This window comes from Camelus dromedarius, chromosome 24 (assembly GCF_036321535.1).
Source record: "Camelus dromedarius isolate mCamDro1 chromosome 24, mCamDro1.pat, whole genome shotgun sequence".
Classification (NCBI taxonomy): domain Eukaryota; kingdom Metazoa; phylum Chordata; class Mammalia; order Artiodactyla; family Camelidae; genus Camelus; species Camelus dromedarius.
Window position 1 is genome coordinate 11,451,995 of NC_087459.1, and position 13,425 is coordinate 11,465,419.

At 39.2% G+C, this 13,425-nt stretch overlaps 1 protein-coding gene across 4 annotated transcripts in view; it reads left to right on the plus strand.

Annotated features, from left to right (window-relative positions):
• LOC105092998 (ankyrin repeat domain-containing protein 26) overlaps positions 1-13,425 on the plus strand; it is a 64,167-nt gene that overhangs the window by 3,361 nt on the left and 47,381 nt on the right. For all 4 annotated transcript variants that reach the window (XM_064478446.1, XM_064478445.1, XM_064478444.1 and 1 more), the window contains exons 2-4: positions 6,187-6,292; positions 10,962-11,076; positions 11,239-11,412. The gene's annotated coding sequence lies outside the window, so the exon portion shown is untranslated. The remainder of the gene's footprint in view (positions 1-6,186; positions 6,293-10,961; positions 11,077-11,238; positions 11,413-13,425) is intronic.

The following is a 13,425-nucleotide window of genomic DNA, read 5'->3' on the forward strand; positions in this document are numbered from 1 at the left end:
TTTACAATGTTGTGTCAAATTCCAGTGTAGAATTTGAATATACATGAACATACATACATTCATTGTCACATTCTCTTTCACTGTGAGCCACCACATGATTCTGTATATATTTCCCTGTGCTACACAGTACAATCTTATTTATCAGTTCTACGTTTTGAAATCTCAGTCTGTCCCTTCCCACCCTCCGTCCCCCTGGCAACCACAAGTTTGTATTCTATGTCTATGAGTCTGTTTCTGTTTTGTATTTATGTTTGTTTGTTTTATTTTTAGATTCCACGTATGAGTGATCTCATATGGTATTTTTCTTTGTCTTTCTGGCTTACTTCACTCAGAATGACATTCTCCAGGAACACCCATGTTGCTGTAAATGGCGTTATGTTTTTTTTTTTTTTTTTTTTTTTTATGGCTGAATAGCATTCCATTGTATAAATATACCACATCTTCTTTATCGAGTCATCTGTTGATGGACATTTAGGCTGTTTCCATGTCTTGGCTATGCTTTCATTTACTAAATAATACTTTTGTGAAATTCATTCATGTTGCTTTATATAACAGGTATCTGTTCATTTTTTTCCTAATTTCATTGTGTGATAAATCACATTTACCAACTTGACCACTTTTAACTGTTCAATTCTTCAGATAAGCTCTCTGCTCCTTTTTCTCTCTTCGTCTTCCCTTTTTGGGTTTCCCATACTATGTATATTGTTCCATTTGATAGTGTCCCATAAATCCCTTAGGCTCTTTTCATTTTTCTTTATTATTATTTTTTGCTCCTCTGAGTTGATAATTTCAAACGATCTCTCTCCAAATCCACTGTTTTCTCTTCTATTTGATGAAGTCTGATGTTGAACACCTTTAATACATTTTTCAATTCGTTTATTGTATTTTTACAGCTCCAGAGTTTTTCTCTTATTATTTGCATCTCTTTAGGATATTCTCATTTTGTTCATAAATCATTTCCTAATTTTGCTTATTTGTCTGTCTACATTTTTCTTTTGGTTTTTGAGTAAACTTAAGGCGGTGTTTTCAAGTCTTTGTCTAGTTGGTTAGAAGTCTGAATTGCTCTAGGGTTAGTTTCTGGATATTTATTTTGTTCCTTTGAATGGGCTGTTTCCCTGTTTCTTTATGTACCTGTGATTTTTACTGAGATTTGGGAATTTGAAAAAGCAGCCATTTCTCCAGTTTTTATGGAATAGCTCTGTGTAGAGGAAGACCTTCACTAATCAGCTCAGTTTAAAGGCTCCAGGTCCTTTCATATGTTTTCCAGGAATGATGCATCTTCTCTGGGCCTTTGCATGTGCTTTTTTTTTTTAAATTTCCCCATCTATACAGCTGCTTTTAAGGGTGTCATCCCTGATTTCTCCCGGTCATCTTAGATTTCTATTTTATTTCTCTGCCCATAAGCTCATGCCCCAAGGTTCCAGTGGGACTGCAGACTACATGTATCTCCAGCATGTCACAGTACCCTCCACTGTTTTCAGCAGCCTCCAGTCTGATATCTAAACTCTGCCACCACTCTCATCACTGTTCTTAGTCAAGCAAGACAGAAATAACCCCCTCAACCAACCCCTAGAATGTGACAAGAAGGTTTCATCCTTGTCTTTCTGTCCAAGGTAGGAGCTGAGAATTGAGCTGTTTCCTCCAGATCGCACAGAGATGTAACATGAAGGAGGTGGGGCAAGGGTGAGCAGAATGCCACAAATTTCCTGCCGGTTTGAATGCAGCTGCTTCTTTGTGGGGTGTTCCTAACCATTTTCTAGAGCTCTCAGAAAGCTGTTTTGGGCCATAAATTGTTATTTGTTCAGTGCCATTTGGCTGACCTTGGATCTGTACTGTTTTTGTTCAAATATATTTAAAATATGTTTTTACAATTGTTCTTATATATCTGATAATTTTATATCTTGTCTTAAATGGAACTTTTCAAAGATTCTTTTATCCTGCTTATTCCTTCATTTAGAAATGCAGCTTTTATCCTAATTTTCACTTTAATTTTGCTAAACTTATTAATTACAATAATTTTTGTACAGAGTTTTTGAAGGGGTATTTCTACCTTCAAGCTGAGAACATCTCTAAGTAGTAAAGTTTTTTTCTCCCTTTTTATTCCTTACACATTCTTTCTTGTATCTTTTATGCTATACAGATTGTGACTACTTTTAAATTTTTAATGAGAAATAGTTATATGGATCCTTGAATGGTACATCATCTCAAAGATAAAGCTTTCAACATTTTACCATAAAGTATGATGCTTGCTCTAAGTTTTTTATATTTAACACTAATTATATAAGCAAAATCCTCTATATTTCCCTTTTTGGTATAACATGAAAGGTGTTCAATTTTAAAAATAACTTACATGTATCTCTGAGGAATGTGTTTCTTCTTTATCCTAATACTATAGTAAATTACCTTTCATTTCTTGAATATGTCAACTTGGTTTTGAGGTATTATACCTTTAGTACATTTAAAATTTTATTTTACACTTAAAGCTAGCTTATTACTTTCCTTTCTTACAAAGTTAATGTCAGGATTTTGTATCAAGATTCTGTTTGACCTCATAAAACAAGTAGTTTCTCACTTATGTACTGTACCCTGTAAGTCTGATGCATTTTATGCCTTAGTTCAGAATGTGTTATTGGAATAACTTCCTTAAACTTTGCAGTTTTGGTCAAGAATTCTCTGTGCCTTTTTCTCTGAGCCAAAGCAGGGTCATATTCAAGGCATCCCACGACATCCACGGTACACTCGTCAGAGAACATTACCGCAAACAGAGTTGCTTTATTTAGGAGTAGGTTTCCTCTAGTAATTTAATACAAATGGTGTAAGCCTTCAGTGTTTTCTAGGTTCTCACAAGCTTGGAACAGTAGTTGTTTAATATAGCCTTCATTTTCCAAGACCAGATCCAGCTTTTCCCTATGGATATGTGAGGAGAGAACTGAGGTCACTAAGTCAGCAATCTCTTCAAGTTTATTTGAGTTCACGTGTGGGCAGGTCAATCAGATGACTTGTTTCAGGCATTTCTTCAAATCATTCTTCTGGTTCATCAGTGAGGTCCTGTGTGGCTTCACTGGTTGATTCTTACCTTGAACCTGACAAATTTTTTTCCGAGATCTCATCACAGCCCGCTTTTTCCTGAAAACTTATTGCCAGATCATAGTTTTCAGCTTCTGACCAAACAGTTAATGGATCCTGTTGTCTCTGATGTGCAGTGTTTGGGTTTATCTTTGATTCCAAAAGCAGTGATCCATTGGACTCTGCCGGGTCCAGTAGCGACATCCCCTTGAGCTCCTCCACGGAAGTGGAGGAGACGTGCCCGGGGCCTGGGTCTTCGCACTGCCGATCGTCGTCAGGGTGTGGACCTCCGCTCTCCGCGCGTGTGCGACGTGGCGGCTGCTGTGCCCGCGGCTGCAGCCGCCGCCTCCCCGCTCGCTCTGCCGCGCCGCTCAGCCTGGAGAGACGGTAGCGGCGGCCGCTCCGGAGACGCCCGAGATCACCGTGGCTCCCAAGGCTCAGCCGCGGGAAGGGGCAACGGGAACCAACCGAGACCTTTCAGCCCGACGTCCCGGTCACCCCTCGCTTCGCCCCTGCACACGCCCACCCTCCCCGCCCTTTGCCCCCGGAGCTCGCTCTGCTGCCGCCGCCGCCGGTCCGTCGTCTTTTGACCCGACCCTTGTCTCCTCCTTTCTCCTTTCCTCTCGTGTTCCCATTGAATAAAAAGATACCGCAGCTTCATTACACATACTACCTTTCAATACGTGTATGCACTATAATTATTTTCACAAATATTCTGATTCCTTTTACCCCACCTTCTAAATCAAAGAATGTTTTAAAAGTGAAAAAAATGGAATACATGTCTTTTAAATTCTACCCTTAACCATTTCATGTGGTAACTACAGTTTTAAAAACAGATGTTTTGATATGAGTCATACTCATTTTGGCTTTGTTTCCAAATAATCACATTAAAATTTTTTCACAGATGTATTCGTAAGTGAATAATGTATGCTTTGTAGGAAATATAGTAAGTTTGAATCCACTTATCTCACTATGCTGAAGAATTTATTATTCAGTATCAATTTAATTAAAACTCACAATGTTGATTTAAGTCACAAAGTAGGGATTTAAATTAGATGCTGTCATAAATTGCAAGATAATTTCCCTTCAGTCAACATTTGCTGTTTTTAAATCACTTTTTCATTTCATAAATGGAGATATTTATCACAAATACCTTTTAATGATAAGTAATTCTCTGCAAATAGAATACACATATATATATCTGTATTTGTATCTGTATCTATATGTATCTGTAGTTAGATATTACTCCTGCAAAGTGACATCCCACTACCAAGAAAAAAGACCTCAAAAATATTTTTTATAGTCAAAAAGAATATACTCTCTCATGATATCTGTTAAACTCAATATGTGTCTTGCCATTTTAATAGGAAAATTAGATAATTAAAATAATCTCATTTTGTGAGTTCCTTTTCTATTCCCTTGGCAATGAGACCAAAATAGTTAAAATGTGTTTTTTGGAAGAAAGACTATAAATATTATTTTAGATGAAATCTCAATATTTTAAGTACATCCAGGACTGTTCTAGTTGAGGAGATTCGTTCATCATAGTTGTACATGTTCATTTTCCTACACAATTTTTTAAAGAAATCTGATTAGAATTTACCCAGCATAAATTACTTGTTCTCATTACTTGCTACTTTTGGTGGCTGACGTATCTCAGTAAATCAACAGTTATGTAGCTTTAAAAATTCTAATGTTCTGATTGCATGTAAATGATTAATATATTCTGATTTATCTACAATATTTAGATTAAAATATCTTGATTAGATACTTCTTATTAAAATAATACCAGGACTATTAATAAGAATGCTTAAGTAAATGCATTTGGAGAGCATGCTCACTGATGTTTAAAAAGGATGTTTCCTAATATAAATGCAAACAGCAGATAGTTTTAAATGCCTTTGTGAAAAGCAATATTAATAATCTGAGATTTAATTTTTTACTTGTTATCTTTTATGATCATACTTTTGAGAATACAGAATTAATTTGAGAAAGCAAGAGGTAATACAAGTGTAAAGTGTGAGTTGTTTTGCTGTTTTTAGTTTTATCTAAAAAATAAATTGTTTTAGTCTTTACATTTTATTACGTATTAACCAAACATCTTGGAAAATCAGGAGAGGATAAAAATCCTTATATAATATTTTTCTGGTAGTATGAAATATTACCTGACCAAATGTGAATTATGTATTAGAATTTATTTTTAATAATTCTAGCTTTTAAACCTTTGTTTAGCTTACAAACAATTCATTTTAACCGCCCAGTCAAGACTTTTCCCTAGAAGTAATGCTGGAAATAATCAAGACATACAAGCTTAGGTCTGTTTTCAGAGATGTCCTTCAGAGTGTTATTTATGAGAATGAAGATTCTGGAGGAAAAACACTAATAGTCAATAATATAGAAATGTTTGACTTAAGTGTTGCATATATGAATCACATACCAAGTAAGAATCAAATTTTGGTTAATAGTGGTAAGTGAAATGTTAATGACACAAGTCAGATGAAGTTCAGAATTACAGGCCTATATATAAGCCTGCTTATTCTTAGTTACATGAGTATAAATCTCTGTCTATAAGCATAAGCAAACGTACACATACACGTATATGTATACATACACACACATACACGTTGACGAAAATAAATCTTGGAAAGAATTATGCAAATTATTAATAGAATTAAGTTTGTTTTTCAAATTAAATATAACATCCAAACATAATAAATACTCATAGCCATTGAGTTCTACAGTGCTCATAAAGTTATCCCATCCTCCCTACACTTGCAGCTCAGTTTACCGATACAGGTAAAGTATACATCAAAAATGTTCATCGTTTTAAATTCAGGTAATACACAGTAATAGTATTAACCTATAAGTTGAGGTTAAAGAAACATTGTTAAATATTAAAATATAATAAGACTTATGTGGTAGAATGTTTTAATTTGAATGTATTTATTGCTTGGATTCAGTGGGAAAAAATTATAGGGCTAACCCATCAGAAATTAATTGATGAATAAATTCACAGAAGAGTACTTATAAAGAATAGATGAACTGAGGTACAAATGAAAGTTTTGGCCTTGGTGGGGAGAAATGATTCTAAGAATGGACTTTGTGACTTTGTGCTTGAAGGTATACATTGGACTAGAGGATAGAATGCATAGCTTCTCTTCAACGTATAATGAAGCGCTGTGGAAAAGTGTGGACTTCCTGAATTATGCAGACGGTGTCACATAAGGTAAATAAAAAAAAAATACATGCTTATACTTAAGTATTTGTAATAGATAAAGATTTCATATATCTACATATTATACATTTTATACTTTTCCAGTTTGCACCTTATTTTCAGTTCTTATCTTATTTTGTTATTTTCTTGATCCAAACTAAGGTATCTGAAACTGTGGATATATATAAATTAGTATCATATTTGAACATAACATTATTAGCAAAAGAGTAGAGGAAGTCATAGGAACAGTTTTGTGAAGAAGATTGAAGATTACGGGAGATTATTTTCTATTTCCACTAATTCTTTCTTTTAAAGGTACACACACACACAAGACTGACTACATAAAATGTGCTGAGAAAATTCCTAAACTGGTATCAAAAAGAAAGTTTTCCACAAACACACTACTCCTGTATCTCAATCCTTCACTTTGATGACTTTATGCTCATTTAGTCATCTCTCTTTTTAACAGTCACTTTTAGTAAACATTTGTTTGTTTTTGAGAAACTGTCTTGAGGGAGCTCAGCTGTTGGATTTAGAAGAAAATCAAAGCTTCTGTTATAAATATGTTCTCAGAATACAAGTACTATAATACTAGTATATTACAAAGTATTCTATTCAAAGAAAACTGTGTTTAAGATTTAAAGGAAAGTATGATGACAGTGATTCAAAAAATTAATGATAACAGCAAGAGGTAAAAATTACATTAAGAGAAAACAAATGAAGATTTTAAAATTGAAACATTCAATAACTAAAATTAAAAACTCACTGTTGGGACTCAACAACACATTAGAGGTGGCAGAAGGAACAATTAGTAAAGTTGAAAACAGGTCAAAAGAGATTACCCAGTCTGACAGACAGCAAAAAATTAAGATAGTTTCTCGTAGAACTGTGGTACACCAGTAAGCATGGCAACACACACAAACCTGGCAGACCAGAAGAGAGAGAGAAATACAAAAAAAATTAGAAGACATAATGCCTGAAAACTTTTTAAATTCAAAGAAAACGTTAATCTGCACACCTAAGTTCAACAAACATTGCAGAGAACAAACATAAGAGATTCACAACTAGACAGCACAGACAGTTGAAAGACAAGGAGAAAATCTTAAAAGCAACGAGCAAAAGAATTCATTCTGTGCAGCAAACCATGAGATTAGCAACTGACTCCTTATCAGACACGTTACAGAACTCCTTTAAGGCCTCGTATTAGTAAATAGTAAAGCAAGTGTACGTATTTTGTGGCCTTCATTTAGGATAGATAAATACCACTTTTCTGGTGTTCAGTCAACACCAAAAATGCCTTACTTTATTGGTCTTTGGAACCAAGTGTATGTAAGAAGTCTGGCTTGCCTGGATCTGGATGTGAGCCAAAGCTTGAAGAAATACAGACAAGGGTTAAGTGAGAATACCAAGGTTGGTAACCTGAAGAAAATCATACACACAATTTGGCTGAAAATGTAGCTGGTGAGCCAGAGTACCAGAGCATGGAAGAAATAGGCAGGCAGAAACCTAGTTCAGTGATCAGATGAATGCAGATCGCCTGGAAAGACTTGGGAGTAGCATAAATGTCCCATGAATAGATATTTTTTCACTAAAGCATGATGCACAGCACAGCATGTACATAAGCTGACTCGTTTCAGTTATCAGAGCTGTAGTGACAACACAAGGACCTACTCCTTTAACAGTAAATAAAGGGGAATCTACCTACAAGACTGGAGTATCAGCACAATGTACAGAAGAATAGGAGGGCAAAATACATATAATTTTCAAAAGACTGGGATGTGCTACAGTGTTATTAAATATCATGGAAAAGCTAAGAAGTGTGAACTATCTTTACAGGGTCACTATCAAGAAAGCGGTCAAAGTACTAGGAAAATAATCCATAATTTAAAGAGAAAGTTTTGAGAATTTTGAGAGTAGTGAGCAAATGTATACCAAGAGTAGGGCAGGAACATGAGAGGGCAGGCCCAGGAGAGGGCAGGTACAGGAGAGGGCCGGCCCAGGAGAGGGCCGGCCCAGGAGAAGTCCTATTAGACTTCCAAGAGATGACGTTGAGGGGCAGTGGGTATTTGAGTCTGGAATACAGGAGGGAGGTCTGGATTGGAAATGGCAGTTTGGAAGTTAGCAACTTGTAGAGAATACATAAAGCCCTAAGGCTGTTGGGGGCGGCAGCAGAAAGTAGTAGAGGCCAGAAGACTGAGCCTCAGGGGTGCTGTGTGCCAGCACTCAGGGGCTGGGACTGAGAAGACCGGCCAGGGCCGTGGGAGGAAACCAGAGCAGCCTGAGACCCGGGAAGCCCCGTGAGGAAAGGGCTTGAGGAAGTTGGGGAGAGCAGCGGTGGGAAGTGTGGCTGCCGGGCCGTGCGAGGAGAGGACAGAGCTCCCCGTGCAGTCAGCACCTGGTGGGTGGTGGGTGACCCTGTCGTGAGCAGTCGCAGTGAGTGGACACGCTTGCTTGGATGGAAAATGAGAGAAATCAGAGGAAGCGAATGGGAACAGCTCCTTTGCAGGGGCAGGAGGCGTGTGTGCCAGAGAGCAGAGAGATGGGGCCGCAGCTGGAGGGTGAATGCATCATTGTTTTTGAAGATGAGGGAAATAACAGTGTATGCTAATAGAAAAGATAGGTTAAAAGGGTAAATTAGTAACACCACATTCACTTAGGTCAGGGGAGTTGCAGGTGAGGGCAGGTGTGGGCACAGAAATGCCCCTGAGAGAGTCAGCTTCAAAACACTTGCCAGGTCCAGTCCACTCAAAACCAGCTCCCAGGAGTGTCAGCCACTTAGGAACTCTACCGCCCCCTGCAGTTTTGATCCTGGCAGGGCCAGAAGCCATAATTAGCCAGCTGAGGGAGGAAGGATGGAGTTAGGCAGGAAGAGGAGGCCTTCCCTGCCTTCCACCCCTCCTGCAAGTGGTCAGCCAGCAGCATGGCCTCGCTGAGTAACTGACGTGGTGTTTCCATAGTTACGTGATTAAAAAGTTCTCAAATGTTATACCATGCTCCCAAATAAACCTTGGATTGATTCAAGATTTAATTGGTGGAAATAAAAGCAAAAAATAAAATAAAGTGAAGAAAGCGTGTAAACATAAGGCTGAGCCACGGAGCAGGGTCAGCAGGCATGCGGAAACACGTTTTCATTTCATCTGGAGAGGTGTATTGGTTTCTGAAGTTTGTACTTAATGGTACATATTGCCACAGTGTCTGAAACCATGAAAACAGCTTTCTGCTGTTTGCATCTGCTAAATTCCCTGGAGACTGGCTGGGGCCCAGAGGGATGGGGAAAGGAATAAACTGAGGGATAAGGAGATTTAGAGATTTTTGGTGGGGAGCTCTCTGGGGGACTAGGCCTTCAGCATCCTGTGGTTCCACCCCACTCTAACCACAGTTGCATACAAACATGCCTTTCTCAGGGGCAAGCCTCACTTCTGGAAATGTCCCAAAACACTCAGCCACCTAGCACCAACATTTGAAGGGGATCCAAAATGGCCCACAGGCAATTGCAGAGATTTGAAATGCGTTAGGCTCCCACATGCACACTGGGCACACTGGGCCTCCGGGCCTCTGTGCGCACTCACGGGGACACTGGCTCTGGAGGGACAGTTGAGGGACAGTTGAGGGTCAGTGCTGTTGCTAGGCTACGACTGTTCCGGACTAAACATTCCAAGCCGTTGAGCTTTGCAGCCAAGGTGTGGCAGCGAGACCTCTGTGGCTTTTCTGTAGCGCCAGCGCTGAGATCGGGAGGCGGCAAGAGGCCAGGAGGGAAGTGAGCGGTGTTGGAAGGCGATAAGCCAGATGAAGAAGAGACTCGCTAACTTAGTGAGCTGGGTGGGCTTCAGCACCCATCAGAGAGCACGCAGGGATCGTGAGAAGCCCGTGCCTGGGTATCATGTCGATGTGAGAGAGCTGAAGAAGTTCCACAGAGCCGCATATTTAGGTGACAGGTGTACAGTGGAGGAGCTGCTGACATATAAGAGAAATGTCGTAGACAGCAGAGACAGGAAGAACAGGTAACAGCGGCGGGGTGGGGCGGGGTGGGGCGGGCCTGGGAGGAGCTGCCAACTATGGTTGTAAGACATGAATTTTAAATTGCCTTCCCATGTCAGAGATGTTGAAGTGTGAGACAATGAGCATGTTAGAATCATTGAAGTACAGTGTTCTTTCTCATCCTTGCAGCAGTAAAGTAGATATACGATCATTTTACTTAATTGAAATGTTGTCTTTGTAAAATAGTAACGGTAACAGTTATAATATTACCTAACAATTATTGAGCTATTATTTTGTGCAAGGAACTGCCTGATATTTTGCATAGCTTTTCATTTAAGCATCACAGTGGGGTCCTGTAAGATAGCTACTACTTCATGCCCATTTTGTTGATGAGGAAATTGAGGCACTGACAGGCTAAGTGAGAGCTAATAAGTGACAGTGTTAAAGTAGAAGTGAGGCCCAAGTTGAGCTGAATCTCAACGGCATGCCCTTTCTATTCAAACAGGTAGTTCTTCCATTAATGTGGTGAGTAGTAAGAGCTAATAAATATTGTTCTTTCCCCATAGAAAGAACTAAGATAAGACTAAATGTTAGTTTTAAAGGGGTAGGAATAGCATGCTGTTGAATGTTTACAATTACATGAGTAACTGTATCTTCGAAGTAGTACGCTCTAATTCCCTAAGAAGTCCTCTCATGTTCGCAGGACTGCCCTACACTTAGCCTGCGCCAGCGGCCAGTCACCAGTGGTGGATCTCCTTACACAGTGGTGGTGTGATCTGAATGCTCGTGACAAGGAAGGCAAGACAGCTCTCATCAAGGTGTGTAGCCGCCAACCGTGTCCACGTGAGATGGATTTGATTTAATTACTTAGAATAAAAATGAATTTATCTGTTTTAAATATAACGAATTGCTGGGACTTGAGGAATGTTAACTTGGAATGCCTAGCACTTACAGTCTGTTTCTTGGTGTGATACCAACAGGCTGTACAATGCCGGAAAGAAGTGTGTGTCACTATCCTGCTGAAACGGGGTGCTGACCCAAATCTTGCGGACGACTGTCAGAACACTGCTCTGCATTACGCCGTCTTGGCTGGAAATACATCAATTGCAGCAGAGCTGCTCCGCTATGATGCAAATATTGAGGCGATAAACAAGGTATAGCTCAACTGACTTTATTTACAAGATATTTGAAATACAGGGTCTTTTCTAGCTACAGGTGTTTTATTTATAGTAATATGTATACTGAATACAATACATCAGGCCCTGTTATCATGGAACCAACTCCAAAGCCAAGGCCAGAGGCTAGAGGTAGTGCCCACAGAAAGGGCAGAGCTCTGTCTCCCAGCCACACTTGTACCCCAGAAGGAACAGCTTCCCATTAGGAAGTGCCTGGGAGTGGGTGGTAGGCTCAGAGCCTACAGAAGATGAAGGCTTGCGGGGAGTGAAGTGATGGCAAGGGCGGGCTGCCTGCCTGGGGATGGGTGGGAGGAGGAAGGAACCCAGTACCCAGCAGGGGGAGCTGGGTGACTGCACCTGGGCAGGGGAGGCAGCAAGCCACAGGCCCTGAGCACCCCAGGATCCCAGGTTCTAGAACCTGGGCAAGTGAGGTCAGGTCATGTTTGACAGCCAGCAGGGCATTCATTTGTGCTGGTGGCCACATGGCCCTCCGTGTACACCTTCACCTTGGGGTCTTCCATGCTCAGCCTGGTGTAGCTCCCCTGCGGGGCTGTGGCTGTAGGTGGGGAGCAAGTGATGGCGAAACTGGTCCTCCTGCTTTTTCTCCTGGCTCTCCCCTGAAGATTTTGATTGAATAAATGTACTCAGGTCTAGACGCAGGTATTTCAAAATACTTCCCCGAGATTCTGATACAACCCTTGGTTAAGAACTATTGAATGGATACGTGTAATGCATGTAAATTCACAGATCTCAAAAATAAGACATCTCTGGAAGAGCGGGGGTTTGATAGATGCTGCTTCTTTCAGTGCTCTCCTTTGCAGCCATGTTAGCCTGACTTTTACCCGTCTCTTCCTTTGTGACTGAGGAGTTTATTGGCAATATTACTGGCAGTATCTATTGCCTTGAAGAATAGCTCCTTTTCCTTTCTAACCACTGATCATTCAGTGGCACTCAGACAGTCTTAGAAACTTGCTTGTGGTGAGTGATTCAATAAGTAGAGTCGGATCCTTTAAAGATTTTGCACCTTTTGTTCCCATCCAGGTCATTAGGTCAGCAGGGTTTTTCTGATTGCAGTAATAGGAAATCATGAGCCTTCTTTTGGTTAAAGCTGTGTGACGGACTCTTGCAACCTATCTGTTAGATTCACTGAGCCCTAGCATAATCAAGATGACAGTTTTTTTTAAAGTCTAATTGATTTACAGTGTTGTGATAGTTTCTGGTGTACAGCAAAGTGATTCAGTTATACATATATATATATCCTTATTCAGTTATATATACATTCTTAGTTACATATATATTCTCTTTCATTGTATATACTTATTCAGTTATATATATTCTTACTCAGTTATATATATTCTTATTCAGTTATATATACATTCTTAGATAGATATATATGTACACACACACACACACATTCTTTTCCATTATGGTTTATTACAGGATATTGAGTATAGTTCCCTGTAGTATATACAGTAGGACCTTGTTGTTGATTTATTTTATATGTAGTAATTTGTATCTGCTAGTCCAAAACTGCTAATTTATTCCTCTCCCACCCCCTTTCCCCTTTGGTAACCATCAGTTTGTTTTCTATGTCTGTGAGTCTATTTCTGTTTTGTAAATAAGTTCATTTGTATCGTATTTTAGAATCCACATATTAAGTGATATCCTATGGGATTTCTCTTTCACTTTCTGACTTACCTCACTCAGTATGATAATGTCTAGGTCCTTCCATGTTGCTGCAAATGGCATTCTTTCATTCTTTTTTATGGCTGAGTTGTATTGCATTATATATAAGTATACCGTGCAAGATGGCAGTTTTAAACATCAAGACCCATGACATTAGTAACAAATTGGAATTGTTCTAATAATTTAGTTTCAGCCATCTCATGAATTAATTATCCATTTGATTAACAATTGGGGAGAATTAGATACAGGTAGGTTGTAGTTTTAGTAGGCATTGGAAAAATTCTTGAAGCAGGTATTATGAGCCTT